General features: G+C 42.2%; 1 long non-coding RNA gene across 1 annotated transcript; it reads right to left on the bottom strand.

Annotated features, from left to right (window-relative positions):
• Window positions 1-1,067: 1,067 nt before the first annotated feature.
• On the bottom strand, window positions 1,068-16,811 carry LOC309613737. The gene is made up of 2 exons (XR_014235863.1): window positions 16,050-16,811; window positions 1,068-9,309 (listed from the first exon to the last, which is right to left on the bottom strand). It is a non-coding gene; the product is annotated as an uncharacterized lncRNA (long non-coding RNA).
• Window positions 16,812-16,904: the final 93 nt, after the last annotated feature.

Below are 16,904 nucleotides of genomic sequence, written 5' to 3'. Positions count from 1 at the left end.
TTTACAGGTGAGTAAACTGTGGCCACAGAAGCATAAAGATCCATCCATCCCAGTCACTCACCGGGTTAGTAGCCTAGCTGCTGTAACTCGTCCTGGTCAGCTACAGGGCTCTAAACTCTTTTAAATGTCCAGTACTGAGCTACAGCCTCTTAACAACGCTATCACTATAAGAATTTCAAATTTACACACAGCGATGGTGGAAACTTTCTTCTGGGGTCTCCACAGAAAAAAGCTGACCTGGCTACACACCTATCATTGGAAAAAATTTCACATCATCTTGTTAAGTTGAAGAGGCCCCTACCCTGGAACCATCCGTTCCAGCCCTAGGTGTGTTACTCAGGCTTCAGATAAACTCTTGCACATGTGTAAGAATGCTCTTAGCAGCGTTGTTTGCAATAGCAAAAACATGAAACAACGCACATTTCCACTGACCATTAAAGGATAAAGAAACTAGAATGGAGTCTACAATGGAATGCTGTTCAGCAGGGAAAATAGATCACCTGTAGCTTTGTACATGAAAATGAATTAATCTTATAAACATAATGGGAAAAAAGTGCAAATTCCAGAATCACACATACAAATAAGATTGACAAACATGCATTATGTTGTCTGGCAACATATAGATTACTGTGTATATACTAATGTGTGTCTTTATATTATAGATGTATACTAAATACATATGTTTACCATGACTTTGTTTTTCTTTATAGATTTATAGTTTTACTATATATAGTATTTCATTCCATATATAATATGTATATTATAATTTATATATATAAATTTTGTATAACAAAATATGCATTCACTATATATAGTGTTTTATCTATATTTTCTGTATATTTTACTATATATTTAACTATATATTTATCTATATATAGTATTTTATCTATATATATTTTATAACCATACCTTTAATACTACAAATACTATAATAGACATACAAAATATATTATTTATATGATAATTTTCTTATTTATATAATAAATACTATATAAAATACTATATAGAGATAAAATATTTTCTATATATATAGTAAAATTACAAATCTATGAAGAAAGACAAGGGCATGAGAAACATAAAATTTATTGCCATTTCTACACAGTTTCAAAATGTTTTAACAATTAGAATCATACGTGTATGGAATCCCCCAAAGTCAGGCCGCCTGTGGAATTCTAACACCCTGAGGACCACGGTTTGAGAACCATGGGGCTGGCAGCCATCTAAGATTCTGTCCGCTGAGGTTCTGTTCCTTCTAACTCGATAGAAAAATCACAAAGAAAATGCAAATCTGTTCTAAAAACCCAGCTTCTCTCCAAAATGTATACAGACACAGCGCAATTTTGCAAACAGAAACTTGGACGGTACCCTGCTGTTTCGCAGTTTTCCCTCCTAAATCACTTGCTTTGTTTTTGTTTCTTTTCTTTTCCCACCATTTAGATTCCTCCTCCCCCAAATCTGTGGTGCCTGGGTTGAGGAAAGAGGAGAGGCTGACCTGCAAAGGGGCGTGAGGAAACTTTGGGATCATGAAATGCTCTGAGTCCTGACCGACTGGGGCCACGGTTTCCTGGATGCAACTGTGTATCTGTCAAAGCTCCTGCAAGTTGTTTGCAGATACGGGGTTCGGACCCCAGCACACAGCATGTCCTCATAACCTGGGTTCGCCACCTCGCAGCACTTCAAACACAGCAGTGGGGCTGCCGTCCACAGAAGACCAACAGGAAGACCTCTCCCTGACTCGCCTGCCTTTTTTATTTGTCTCCTTTCCACCTCATGTTAGAGGAACACGGCATTATTTCCCACACGGACGGCTGACGAGAATAAGCTACAATGGGTGCCGTTCTGCGTTTTCCCCAGTACCTCCCTGTCTGTGTTCCTCCGATTTCCTCGGGTCAGCCTTCCACAGCCACGGCCAGGAGCAGGCGTGCCTCTCACCCAAACCCCACAACCACATGAGAGCAGGCTGGCTGGAAAAGTGTAGGCGAAATCAGGCCATCAGAGCTAATAACGAATGCCATTTCCTGGGCACTCACTATGTGCAAATGTCTTGTTTCTTCCTTTTTCTAAATCACGATAAAACTGAAAACAAGCCTCCACTCACCTTGCTAAGATGAAATTCAATTTTACATTTTGGGGGCTGTTTGTTTTTTCAAGGGCGGTCCTTCCGGCTGTTAAGTTCGGGCCACAGCGCTGACAAACCCACCCAGGCTGGCCCCTGGCTGGGAGGTGAGGTGGGGAGGCTGGGCCTCTGCTCACACCATTACCAGTCAGTCCGCTCCAGCCCAGCAGGCTGCTAGGCCCGACAAAGCTGCCCAACAGCCAGGAGCCGCCCCGCTGGAGAGCCTGCCGCCCTGAGACCTCCAAGGGCCACCCTCGGTCTCTGCCGCCTCATCCACTGCCCTCCAGGCTCAGGGACTGGGCACTCCCAGGTTTGAGCCTCCTTCTAAAAACCAGGAGCGAGAGGGCAGACAGCAGAAGCAAGAAGAACTACAATCCTGCAGCCTGTGGAGCAAAAACCACATTCACAGAAAGACAGACAAGATGAAAAGGCAGAGGGCTACGTACCAGATGAAGGAACAAGATAAAACCCCAGAAAAACACTAACTGAAGTAGAGATAGGCAACCTTCCAGAAAAAGAATTCAGAATAATGATAGTGAAGATGATCCAGGACCTCGGAATAAGAATGGAGGCAAAGATCGAGAAGATGCAAGAAATGTTTAACAAAGACCTAGAAGAATTAAAGAACAAACAAACAGAGATGAACAACACAATAACTGAAATGAAAAATACACTAGAAGGAATCAATAGCAGAATAACTGAGGCAGAAGAACGGATAAGTGACCTGGAAGACAGAATGGTGGAATTCACTGCTGCAGAACAGAATAAAGAAAAAAGAATGAAAAGAAATGAAGACAGCCTAAGAGACCTCTGGGACAACATTAAACGTAACAACATTCGCGTTACAGGGGTCCCAGAAGGAGAAGAGAGAGAGAAAGGACCCGAGAAAATATTTGAAGAGATTAAAGTCGAAAACTTCCCTAACATGGGAAAGGAAATAGCCACCCAAGTCCAGGAAGTGCAGAGAGTCCCACACAGGATAAACCCAAGGAGAAACATGCCGAGACACATAGTAATCAAATTGGCAAAAATTAAAGACAAAGAAAAATTATGGAAAGCAGCAAGGGAAAAATGACAAATATGGTACTGGCACAAAAACAGAAACATAGATGAATGGAACAGGACAGAAAGCCCAGAGATAAAACCGCGCACCTATGGTCAACTATGACAAAGGAGGCAAGGATATACAATGGAGAAAAGACAGTCTCTTCAATAAGTGGTGCTGGGAAAACTGGACAGCTACATGTAAAAGAATGAAATTAGAACACTCCCTAACACCATACACAAAAATAAACTCAAAATGGATTAGAGACCTAAATGTAAGACTGGACACTATAAAACTCTTAGAGGAAAACATAGGAAGAACGCTCTTTGACATAAATCACAGCAAGATCTTTTTTGATCCACCTCCTAGAGTAATGGAAATAAAAACAAAAATAAACAAATGGGACCTAATGAAACTTAAAAGCTTTTGCAAAGCAAAGGAAACTACAAACAAGACAAAAAGACAACCCTCAGAATGGGAAAAAATATTTGCAAACGAATCAACAGACAAAGGGTTAATCTCCAAAATACATAAACAGCCCATGCAGCTCAGTATTAAAAAAACAAACAACCGAATCAAAAAATGGGCAGTAGACCTAAATAGACATTTCTCCAAAGAGGATATACTGATGGCCAAGAAGCACATGAAAAGCTTCTCAACATCACTAATTATTAGAGAAATGCAAATCAAAACTAGAGTGAGGTATCACCTCACACCAGTTAGAATAGGCATCATCAGAAAATCTACAAACAACAAATGCTGGAGAGGGTGTGGAGAAAAGGGAACCCTCCTGCACTGTTGGTGGGAATGTAAATTGATACAGCCGCTATGGAGAACAGTATGGAGGTTCCTTAAAAAACTAAAAATAGAATTACCATATGACCCAGAAATCCCACTACTGGGCATACACCCAGAGAAAACCGTAATTCAAAAAGACACATGCACCCCATTGTTCACTGCAGCACTATTTACAATAGCCAGGTCATGAAAACAACCTAAATGCCCATCGAGAGACGAATGGATAAAGAAGATGTGGTACATATATACAATGGAGTATTACTCAGCCATAAAAAGGAACGAAATTGGGTCATTTGTGGAGACATGGATGAATCTAGAGACTGTCATACAGAGTGAAGTAAGTCAGAAAAAGAAAAACAAATATCACATATTAACGCATATATGTGGAACCTAGAAAAATGGTACAGATGAACCAGTTTGCAGGGCAGAAATTGAGACACAGATGTAGAGAACAAACGTATGCACACCAAGGGGGGAAAGCAGCGGCGGGGGTGGTGTGGTGTGATGAATTGGGAGATTGGGATTGATATGTATACACTGATGGGTATAAAATGGATGACTAATAAGAACCTGCTGTATAAAAAAATAAATAAAATAAAATTCAAAAATTCAAAAAAAAATAATAAAAATAAATAAACAAAAACCAGGAGCAACCTCCACCCTGCAGGTTGGCCCTCTTGAAAATACTTCTCATTCTTTTAAGATAAGCCTACAGGAAAATAAAGGCATAATTCATCCACCTGATCTTATTGGACCTCTCCCAAGCCTATGAGGTAAATATTACTATTGTTATTCCCATGTCAGAGATAAGGAAACTGAGGCTTAGAGATGACAAATAAATTGCCCAAGGTTATCTAGCAACGGAGGCAGTTTAGACCCAGCTCAGGTCTCTCCCGCTCACTCAAGTCCCAGGCTTCCCAAAGAGGGAAGGGAATGTGGCAGAATATCTTCCTTTTTAATAGTTAGTTTAATAGTCATGTTAATGTAATTGAAACATCAGTAGCCATCAAATTCATGATTTCAATGGGAACTCTAAATTTGGCCTTAAAATGATCTTAAGTTGTTTTGTTTCTTTTTTTTTTTGGCCATGTCTCGATCTTAGCTCCCCAACCAGGGATTGAACCCAGGCCCACAGGAATGAAAGTGCCAAGTCCTAACCACTGGACCGCCAGGGAATTCCCAAAATGATTTTAAGTTTGTAAATAGGTTTTTGATGTGTTGAAATAACTTTCTAGGCTCAAGTTGGAGCTGCTCCTGCCAAGGGTGCCATGTCAGTAAACCAAGCGTAGGTAAGTAGTCCCCGTAAATGCTCTGCTTGACCAGAAGTTCAGGATATGCATCCGCCAAACCCCCCACGCCAAGCCAACCCCCGTCTCTACACTTACTTCCATATTCCTTCTCACCCAAACAAGGTTGACTATTTGGCCCCATTCAGATCAGATATTTTCTCTTTTTCTCCTCCTTGTTCTTCATTCTTTATCCTAAGAAAGCGTCCTGCTTTCCGGCCCCATTTTGCAGTGGCACCCTGGAGTCTAAAACTCCCACGGAAACTGTCTTTCTGGGCAGAGGGCCTGGGGAAAGGTATGTCTGAGGTCTAAAGAGTGTGCATGGGGGGAAATACCCATTTTTTCTCTCCTTTTTCGTCCCCTGGCTGTGCCCCAAGGGCAGCCCTCGTCACAGAACTGTGCAGTGGCAGGTGGGCCGCTAAAGCTCCGAGGAACCCCATCTTTCTGGCCAGAGCACCAGAAGAGGGGCCCCTGTGAGTCAGAGGCTGTGGGGAGAATCCTGGAAAGGAGAGGGCTGGAGAAGGGATGCCTGATTCTGGAAATGAGTCCGTACCAGAGCCTGGGCTCACGTCTCCTCTGTGCACACACATCCCAGACCCAAATCAACACAGCAAAGCCGGACACTGGAACCACCACCCACAGAGGCAAAGCAGAACTTGCAGTCTGAGCTGTTCCAGGGCAGCTGCCACTAAAACAGCCCAAAAGTCAGTATGTTCCAGAGGATTCTAACAGGACTCAGACCCTAAACAACACAGTATTCAAGATGTCCAGGATACAATCTAAGATTACTCCACATATAAAGAGTCAGGAAAATTGACCAATTCTCAAGAGAAAAAACAATCAGCAGATGCCAACCCGGGGGTAATGCAGACGCTGGGATTGTCAGACAAAGACTTTAAAGCAGCTGTTTAAAGTTAAGCTCCATGATGCAAAGGTAAATGTACTTGAAATGAATGGAAAGGTAGAAGTTCTCAGCAGAGAAACAAATAATTTAAAAGGACCAAATGGAAAATTAACAATTAAAAAAAAATACATGGCCTAAAATTAACAATTCTCTGGAGGGCCTAATACCAGACGGAGATGACAGAAAGAAAAAAATAAGGGAACTTGAAGACAGATCAATAGAAATAATGAACAGAGAGAATAAAAGTTGAAAAAAAACAATATGGACTTCCCTGGCGGTCCAGTGGTTAGGACTCTGCACTTCCACTGCAGGGGGCACAGGTTCCATCCCTGGTCGGGGAACTAAGATCCTGCAAGCTGAGTGGCATGGCCAAAAAAAGAAAAAGAAAAAGACAATATGGACAGTTTGAGCATTGTGTCATAGGAGTCCCAGAGATGAGAAAAAGATTGGTGCAGGAAAAAAAAAAAATACTTGAAGAAATAGTGGTTGAAAACTTCCCACGAAGCTCAGTGAACACCAAACTGGATAACATAAAAATTAAACAAAACAGAACAAAACCACAAACCTCTACACATCAAACTCAAAGTGCTGAAAACTGAAGATAAAGAAAACATTTTGACAGCAGCTAGAGAAAAATGATATATTACATGCAAAAACACTTGGAATGATCACAGATTTCTCATCAGAAATTAAAGAGGCCAGAAGCAGTGGGAAAACATTTTGACAGTGCTGAAGGAGGAAAAAAAAAGAACTGTCAACCCAGAATTCTACATGCAAGAAACCATATTTCAGGAATGAAGATAAAATAAAGACATTGCAGAAGGAAAACAAAGAAAATTCATCAATAGCAGACTTGCTCTAAAAGAGAAGGTAAAGGAAATTCTTTGAACTGAAGGGAAATTATACCAGAAAGATGCATGGATAGGACTTCCCTGGTGGCACAGTGGTTAAGAATCCGCCTGCCAATGCAGGGGACATGGGTTTGAGCCCTGGTCCAGGAAGATCCCACATGCTGCAGAGCAGCTAAGCCCATGGGCCACAACTACTGAGCCTGCGCTCTAGAGCTCAAGAGCCACAACTACTGAGCCCACACACCGCAACTACTGAAGCTGGCATGCCTAGAGCCTGTGCTCCACAACGAGAGAAGCCACCGCAATGAGAAGCCCGTGCACCGCAACAAAGAGTAGCCTCTGCTCTCTGCAACTAGAGAAAGCCCGCGCGCAGCAAGGAAGACCCAACGCAGCCAAAAATTAATTAATTAAAAAAAAAAAAAAAAGAAGCGTGGATATTCAGGAATGAAGAAAGAACAACAGAAACAGTAAATATATAGGGAGACTATTTTTCTCCTCTTAAGTTCTTTAAAATAAGTATGGTTGTTGGAAGCAAAAGTTATCACATTGTCTAGTGGGATTTTCAATGTATGTAGATGTAATATATGCAATAATACAACATAAATGGGAAGATAAAGGTACCTAAGTAGTTGTAAGGCTTCTACATTTTACATGAAGTGGTAAAATATTAACTTTAAGTAGACTGTAAAATGTTAGTAATGTATATTATAATCTCTAGAGCAATCACACACAGAAAATAATACATAGAGATGGAACCAAAAAGCCAACCGATGAATTAAAATGGAATTCTAAAAAATATTTGAATAACCCAAAGGAGGCAGGAGAGGGGGAAGGGAGGAACGGAAAACAGAGGGACAAACAGAAAATAACAAAATCATGGACTTAACCCAACCATGTCAAAAATTACATTAAATGTAAATTGTCCAACAATATCAATTAAAAGACAAAGTTCATTACACTGGATAAAAAACAGACAACAACAAAACAAAAGACCCAACCATATTCTGTCTGAAAAAAACTCACTCTAAGTATAAAGACATAGGTAGATTAGAAGTAAAAAGGTGGAAAAAATATATACCATGCAAACACTCATCAAAAGAAAGCTGGTGTGGCCATATTAACTTCAGACAAATTAGACTTCAGAACAAGGAAGATTACTGGGGATAAAGGAGAACATCACATCATTGTAAGAGGGTAAATACACCAAAAAATGACACATTACATATAGCAAAACAGTTTGTATGACCACATATATATCACTATGCACGAAAAAGACATAAAAATCCTAAATGTGTAAGCACTTAACAACAGATTTTCAAAATACATGAAGCAAAACCTGATAGAATTGAAAGGAAAAATAGACATTCTATTGGGGAGTCGGGGAGGGGGAAGGAGGATAGGAGAGAAGAGAGAGAAATAATAAAAACAAAACAAATATGTGAAATAGTATGTTAATGGTGGTGGGCGCCAAGCAGGACTCATGATCTGTGGGTATGGGTGTGGCATATGTGCCATTCTGTAGAGTGGTCAGGGAAAGACTTGCTGAGCCGAGGGTGTGAACAAAGTCCTAGAAATAATGAGAGCTGATCCATGGGTACCTCGGCGGGAGGAGCGATCCAGTCTGGTGCAAAAGCCTGCAGGTGAGAATGTCCTTGGGAAGCCAGGACAGCTGAGTCCGGGGACCAATGGGAGCCCTGTAGGAGGGGAGGGCAGCGGGCATGCAGGGCACTGGAGGGCATTGCAGGCCACTGTGAGTTTTCTGGCTATCATTTTCAGTGATGGGAAGCCATTCAACGCTTTTGAGTGGAAAAGCGACCTCATATGACTTCCGTTTTTTGTTTTTTTTTAAAAAATAAATTTATTTATTTACTTTCGGCTGCGTTGGGTCTTTGTTGCTGCGCGCGGGCTTCCTCTAGTTGCGGTGAGCGGGGGCTACTCTTCGTTGCAGTGCGTGGGCTTCTCATTGCGGTGGCTTCTCTTGTTGCGGAGCACGGGCTCTAGGCGTGTGGGCTTCGGTAGTTGTGGCTCACAGGCTCTAGAGCGCAGGCTCAGTAGTTGTGGCGCACGGGGTTAGTTGCTCCGCGGCGTGTGGGATCTTCCCAAACCAGAGCTCGAACCCGTGTTCCCTGCATCGGCAAGCGGATTCTTAAGCACTGCGCCACCAGGGAAGTCCTGGAGTTTTAAATTTTAGGTCCAACTTACCAATGTTTTTTCAAACATCGTGCTTTTGGTGTTGCACTTAAAAACTCATTGCCAATAAGTCAGACAGAGAAAGACAAATACTAGATGTTATCACTTATACGTGGAATCTAAAAAAATAAAACAAAGGAATGAATATCACAAAATGGAAGCCGACTCACAGATATAGAGAACAAACTAGTGGTTACCAGTGGGGAGAGGGAAGAAGGAAGGGGCAAGACAGGGGTAGGGGATTAAGAGATTCAAACTACTATGTATAAATAAATAAGCTACAAGGATATATTGTACAAAACAGGGAATATAGCCAATATTTTATAATAACTATAAATGAAGTATCCTCTTTAAAAGTTGTGAATCACTATGTTGTACAGCTGAAACTAATATAATATTGTAAATCAACTATACCTCAAAATAAAACAAAACAAACAACAAAAATCTTATTGTCAAACATGAGATCACCTAGATTTCCTCCTATGTTACCTCTTAGTTTTTTGTTTTACATTTAGGTCCATGATCCATTTTGAGTCAATTTTTGTTTAAATTGAAGGACAATGTCTCGACTTTTTGTTTTCATTTTTACTGCACGTGGATGCCCAATTGTTCCAACATCATTTGTTGAAAAGTCTATCCTTTCCTCACTGAATTTCCTTTGCTCTTTGGTCAAAGATCAGTGGAATGTATTTCTGTGGATCAATTTCTGGGCTCTCTATCCTGTTCCCTTAACCTATTTTGTCTGTTCTTTCATCAATATCTCACTGTCTTGATTACTACAGCTGTAGAGTCTTTTTTAATATAAATTTATTTATTTATTTATTTTTGGCTGCGTTGGGTCTTCGCTGCTGTGCGAGGGCTTTCTCTAGTTGCGGCGAGCGGGGGCTACTCTTCATTGCAGTGCACAGGCTTCTTATTGTGGTGGCTTCTCTCATTATGGAGCACAGGCTCTAGGCGCGTGGGCTTCAGTAGTTGTGGCACGTGGGCTCAGTAGTTGTGGCACATGGGCTCAGTAGTTGTGGCACACGGGCTTAGTTGCCCCACGGCATGTGGGATCTTCCCGGACCAGGGATCGAACCCATGTCCCCTGCACTGGCAGGCAGATTCTCAACCACTGTGCCACCAGGGAAACCCCAATAGCTGTACAGTAAGTCTTAAAGTCAGGCAGTGTCATCCTCTGGCATCGTTCTTCAGTACTGTGCTGGCTATTACATGTCTTTTCTGTCCATATAAAATTCATTAAAAACTTGTTGATATCTACAAAATGATTTGCTGGCATTTTGATTGGGATTGACCTGAATCTTAAGATCTTTGTGGGAAGAACTGACATCTTAACATTATTTAGAAACATGAAATATCTATCCATAAAGATGAAATATCTTCATTTGTTTAGATCTTTTTTCCATCCGTTTTGCAGTTTTCCTCATATAGATCCTGTATTTTGTTACATTTATACCTAAGTATTTCCCTCTCCCTCTCCCTCTCTCTCTCCTTTATCTCTATTGCGCTTTTAATTTCAAATTCCAACGTTCACTGTTGGTATATAGGGAGTCAAAGGACTTTTATATATAAAAATTGTATCCTGCAACCCTGCTATAATTACTTACTAGTTCCAGGAGTTTTTGTTGTTGTTGTTGCTGTTGATTCTTTGGGGACTTTCTTCATAGACAATCATGTCATGTGCAACAATTTTATTTCTTCCTTCCCAGCCTGTATAGCTTTTATCTCCTTTTCTTGCCTCATTATTAGCTAGGACTTCCAGTACAATGTTGATCAGGAGTGGTTAGAATGGGCATCCTTCCTTGTTCATGATTTAGGTGGAAAGCACCTAGTTTCCCCCCATGAAGTGTGATGTTAGCTGCAGGTGTTTTGTAGATGCTCTTTATCAAGTCGAGGAAGTTTTCCTGTGGGAAGTTGTTGGGGTTTGTTTTTTTGTTTTTCTTGGCCACTCTGCGCAGATTGTGGGATCTTAGTTCCCAGACCAGGGATTGAACCTGCGTCCCCCGCAGTGAAAGTGCAGAGCTGTAACCACTGGACTGCCAGGGAATTCCCAGTTTTGTTTTGTTTTTTAATTAAAACATATTGGAGGACTTCCCTGGTGGTGCAGTGGTTGAGAATACGCCTGCCAATGCAGGAGACACAGGTTCAATCCCTGGTCTGGGAAGATCACACATGCCACGGAGCAACTAAGCCTGTGAGCCACAACTACCGAGCCCACATGCTGCAACAACTGAAGCTCGCACGCCTAGAGCCCGTGCTCCACAACAACAGAAGCCACCACAAGGAGAAGCCCTCGTTGGACTTCCCTGGTGGTGCAGTGGTTAAGAATCCGCCTGCCAATGCAGGGGACACGGGTTCGAGCCCTGGTCCGGGAAGATCCTACATGCTGCAGAGCAACTAAGCCTGTGCGCCACAGCTACTGAGCCTGCGCTCTAGAGCCCACGAGCCACAACTACTGAGCCCACATGCCACAACTACTGAAGCCCGTGCGCCTAGAGCCCATGCTCCACAACAAGAGAAGCCACTGCAATGAGAAGCCCGCACACTGCAATAAAGAGTAGCCCACACTCGCCGCAAATAGATAAAGCCCGCACGCAGCAATGAAGACCCAGTGCAGCCAAATAAACAAATTATTAAATAAATAAAAATCTTAAATAAAAAGGAGAAGCCCTCGCACCGCAATGGAGAGTAGCCCCCACTCACAACAACTAGAGAAAGCCCGCGCACAGCAACAAAGACCCAACACAGCCAAAAATTAAAAAAAAAAAAAAATTGGATTTCTTCATTTGCTTTTTCTGCATCTATTGATATATGATTTTTCTTCTTTAGTCAGCTGATGTTGTGGATTTCAGTAATTGATTTTCAAATGTTGAAGCAGGCTGCATACGAATAAATCCTACTTGGTTATGTTAGATAATCCTTTTATGCATTACTGGATTCAATTTGCTCATATTTTGTTGAGGATTTTTGCATCTATATTCATGAGATATCGATCTGTAGTTCTTCTTTCTCATAATATGTTTACCAGTTTTTTGTATTAGGGAAATGCTGGCCTCATAAAATGAGTTAGGCAGTGTTCCCTCTGCTTCTATTTTCTGGAAGAGATTGTAGCAAAACAGCATCATTTTTTTTCCTACAATTTTTATTTATTTATTTTTGGCTACATTGGGTTTTCGTTGCTGCGTGCAGGCTTTCTCTAGTTGCGGCGAGCGGGGGCTACTCTTTATTGCAGTGAGTGGGCTTCTCATTGTGGTGGCATCTCTTGTAGTGGAGCACAGGCTCTAGGTGCACTAGCTTAGTAGTTGTGGCATGCGGGTTCAGCAGTTGTGGCTTGTGGGCTCCAGAGAGCAGACTCAGTAGTTGTGGCACACAGGCTTAGTTGCTCCACGGCATGTAGGATCTTCCCGGTCCAGGGCTCGAATCCATGTCCCCTGCATTGGCGGGCAGATTCTTAACCACTGCGCCACCGGGGAAGTCCCCAGCATCATTTCTTTCTTAACTGTTTGATAGAATTCACCAGTGAAACCATCAGTGCCTGGTGCTTTCTCTTTTGAAAGATAACTAATTAGTGATTCAGTTACTTCAATAGATATAGGCCTATTCAGATTATCTATTTCTCCTTGTGTGTCTTTTGTTAGTGTTTTTGAACAATTGATCCAATTCATCTTAGTTATCAAATTTGTGGGCATAGAGCTGTTCATAATATTCCTTTGTTATCCTTTTAATATCTATAGGATCAGTACTGATGACCCTTACTTCATTTCTGTTATAAGTAGTTTGTGTCTTCTCTCTTTTTTTTTCTTGGCTATCAAGGCTAGAGGTTTATCAATTTTATTGATCTTATTAAAGAACCAGATTTCATTTTCATTGATTTTCTCTATTGATTTCCCCCCTTTTAGGGGGCACAATGCCATGCACACACTAATCAAAAGAAATCCGGAAGTTAGCCAAATTAGTATCAGACAAAGTAGACTTCAGAGCCAGGGATATTATCAGGAATAAAAAGAAATATTTAAAATGGCAACGGGGCCAATTCATCAAAAAGACAAAGCAACGCTAAATGTACATGTACCTAATACAGAACTTCAAAGTACATGAAAGATGTGATAAAACGGAAAGGAGAAATTGTCAAATCCATCATTAGAGCTGGAAGTTTCCAACATTTCTCTCTCAGCAATTGATAGAACACAGGAACAGAAAATCAGAAAGGTTTTAGAAGATTAGAGCAATGCCATCAACCCACTGGACCTCACTGACATTTCCTGAACACTTCACCCACAGCAGCAGTTCAAGGAACATGCACCAAGGGAGTCCATATTCTCGGCAACAAATCTCAATAAATTTTAAAAAGCACAGAAATCATACAAAGTATGTTCTCTGGGGTATTTCCTGGTGATCCAGTGGTTAGGACTCTGCACTCTCACTGCAAAGGGCCCAGGTTCTATCCCTAGTTGGGGAACTAAGATCCTATGAGCGGTGTGGCCAAAAAAAACCCAAAAACACACACAAAAAAGCAAAGTATGTTCTCTGCTCACAACATAATTAAACCTGAAACTAATTTTGGAAACATATCTGGAAAATCCTCAAATATTTGTAAATTAAGACCACATTCCAAATAAACTATAGGTCTGAGAAGAAATCATAATGGAAATTGAAAACATTTTCAACAGAAAACACAACATATTATAATTTGTGGGATGTAACTAGAGTAGTGCTTAGAGGGAAAATTATAGCCTTAAATTCAGATGCTGTCATCCTTGTCCCTCCATTACACTGTTCCCTACCAACCTCTCACCAATGATTTCAGCATCATTGCTTAGAAGCTTATTTCATAAGGTTTGCAAAATGTTGCTTCTCTAATTTTACTGACCCTTCTGCATGTATTGGCTAGAATTCTTTTTATAAATAAGTGCTTTCCCTCATCAACTATTTGGCTACCTTGAAATGTAAGGGTAAAATAAGAAAGGCAAGATTAATTGTTTTGCTTGAGTCTTTTATCTATCTTCAGAATGAGACAATGCCCCAGCAATATTCACCTGTGATCAACAGGATTTCCAAAAATAGCATTATGAAGAAATGAATTTAAACACGTCAATCATATACAACTTTTTATTCCTTATGAGGCTCAAACTGTTCCAGTAGGGGGCCTCTTGAAGTCCTCCCCACCCCAAACAACGTATCATAAAAATTTGCCAACATACAAAAATGCTAATAAGAATTTTCCAGTGAACAGTTATAAACCTACCACCTAGATTTCACAGTCAACATTTTTCTCTGACCAACACCACCAATACTACTTATTTTCATCAAACTCTTTTCAGTTTAATGTGTATCCTTCTAGGCCTTTTTCTATGTATTCCACATATTTCCTTAATGTATTAGTCAGCTCCAGCTGCCGTAACAAAATACCACAGACTGGGAGGCTTAAAGCAACACACATTTATTTCTCACAGTTCTGGAGGCCAGAAGTCCAAGATCAAGGTGTTGGCAGGTTTGGTTTCTCCTGAGGCCTCTCTCAAGACATGGGCCGGGGCTATAGCCACCTAAAGACTGGGACTGGAGGACCTGTTTCCATTTCAGGTGTCTGGCAACTTGGTGCTGATGTTGGCCAGGGACCTCAGTTCCTCCACACAGGGGGTCCCACCACAGGCTTGAGCGTCCTCAGGACATGGTGGCTAGCTTCTTTCAGAGCCAGTGATCCGAGAGAGAGAGCCAGGTGGAAGCTTACTGTTTTTTGGACCTACACTTGGAAGTCACATAGCATCACTTCTGCCACATCCTGTTCGTTAGAAATGAGTGATCAAGTGCACCCCCTCTTACGGGGAGCAGGGTTTGGCTTCCCTTTTGAAAAGAGTGTTGAAGGATTTATGAACCTATCCCAAATGTACTTTTACCCTCACTTCTGTGATGTTTTGATTCCTGAAAGTTGTTCCCACCGCACTGTATGTAATTCTAAGACAGTAAGAATCATAATTCCTTCCTCACCACTGTATCCCTCCCCACACAAGAGCCTCTCACTCAGGCCCTGACATACTCTGAACGTTAATCACAGCACTCCTCAGACTTTGGAGGGTGGAAGAACTGCTGATGGTCTTGGTGTTCTCGCTAGAACACTTGTGAGATGTAGTTTGAAAATATACATTTTTTTTTGCATCGTGAGCACATTCATAATTTTACCTGCAGAATAGGATATGACAAGTCCCTTCTCTGGGAAACAGTAATGAGTGGCTACTATTTACAACACCTGCATGCTGGAGAAGTCTTCCCTAAGAAACATGTAGCTGCCAGACTCAAGTCAGCTGTTTTCAAGCTTTTCTGTGAATATCCACTTCTTATTCATTGATTTGTCACCCATAGCACCTTCTAGAAGAAAACGGCTGGCAGAGCCCAACGATCTATGAAAACTGCAGATGAAGCTAGAAATTAGGAGGATAACTTTGACAGCCAGGAAAATTAGTTTGCCTTTGGGAAGCTGGTCCACGGGCCACGCACATAAAACGGGCTACTCCTCATTTTACAGGTGGGGAAACTGAAGCAGAGAGGCCAAGGGGCCTGCCCACAGTTACAAAGCTGAAAGGAAGACGGGGAGGATTCAAACCCAGAGGTAGGCAACCTAAGAACCCTGGTTCTTTTCTTTTTTTCCTTTCCACTGTGGTAAAATATACCCAACATTCCATTTACAACTTTAGCCATTTTTCACTGTAGAGTCCAGAGGCATTAAGTACATTCACACTGTTGTGCAACCGTCACCCACTATCCATCTTCCCAAACCGAAACTCTGTCCCCATTAAATCCTAACTCCCATTCCCCCTCCCCCAGCAGCCACCGCGTTCTTTTTTAGAAAGATTAAAGCACTTACACTGAGCGGTGGCCCTCATGCTCGGCAAAAAACAAAATACAAACACAGAATACCTTCCGGACGGAGCAAACCCAAGCCATGAGTCGCTGCGCCCCTGCGGCTCAGGTACTGCGGTACCTGGGAGCGCGGGCCACGCCGGCCACGCCGGCCACGCCCTCCCGCCCTGCCCCCGTGGCTGGCCACACCCCTCTCCACGCGCCCGCGGCTGGCCCCGCCCCCTCACCGCCCCCGTGGCCGGCACGCTCGCGCGTCTGGGGGCGGAGGCCCGCGCGGGCCGAACCACAGTGACCATCAGAATGGGGAAAGGCGGAATTACAGCCGCCGCGGTGAGCTTGGGCGGAAGTGATTAAAGCAACTCTCATTCCTTTTTGTATTGCGCCAGGCAGTCGTCCCTCTAGTAGCCTTAGCCTTCTCTGGCTCTCCAGGAATTCCGTTTGTATTTTGGAATCGCCCATTCTTTTGCCCAGTCAGTAGACGAGTCTAAAAGCCGACATGTGGAGGGGGAACTTAGTAACGTAAGTTGAAATATTTGGTGAAAGGCTAAGACATCCTAACCAAAATAGTTTGTTGAACTTACAGTTTCCTCTAGTATCAATTTTTAAGTAAATGATATTTTCACTTACTTCCGTTTACTGAGATGATTTCTGGTACCTCCCTGCGGCTTCACAAATAGTTTATTCCTTTACCGCAGGGCCCGACGGGAGAAGGAAGGGAGTGGCTGCCATGTTGGACGGAACCATCTGCTACTTTAGATGGGTTAACCTAGTTCCCAAATAGTTTGTAGATTGACCGAAGCACGTGCGGTGATTAGAGTGGAGCACGCACTTGTCACAGGGGCGCTGTCGGAATCCCTGG

This window comes from Balaenoptera borealis (assembly GCF_965194805.1).
Source record: "Balaenoptera borealis genome assembly, chromosome: 16".
NCBI classification, from domain to species: Eukaryota; Metazoa; Chordata; class Mammalia; order Artiodactyla; family Balaenopteridae; genus Balaenoptera; species Balaenoptera borealis.
The sequence above is the reverse complement of the archived record's forward strand: the minus strand, read 5'-3'. Positions and strand labels throughout refer to the sequence as shown.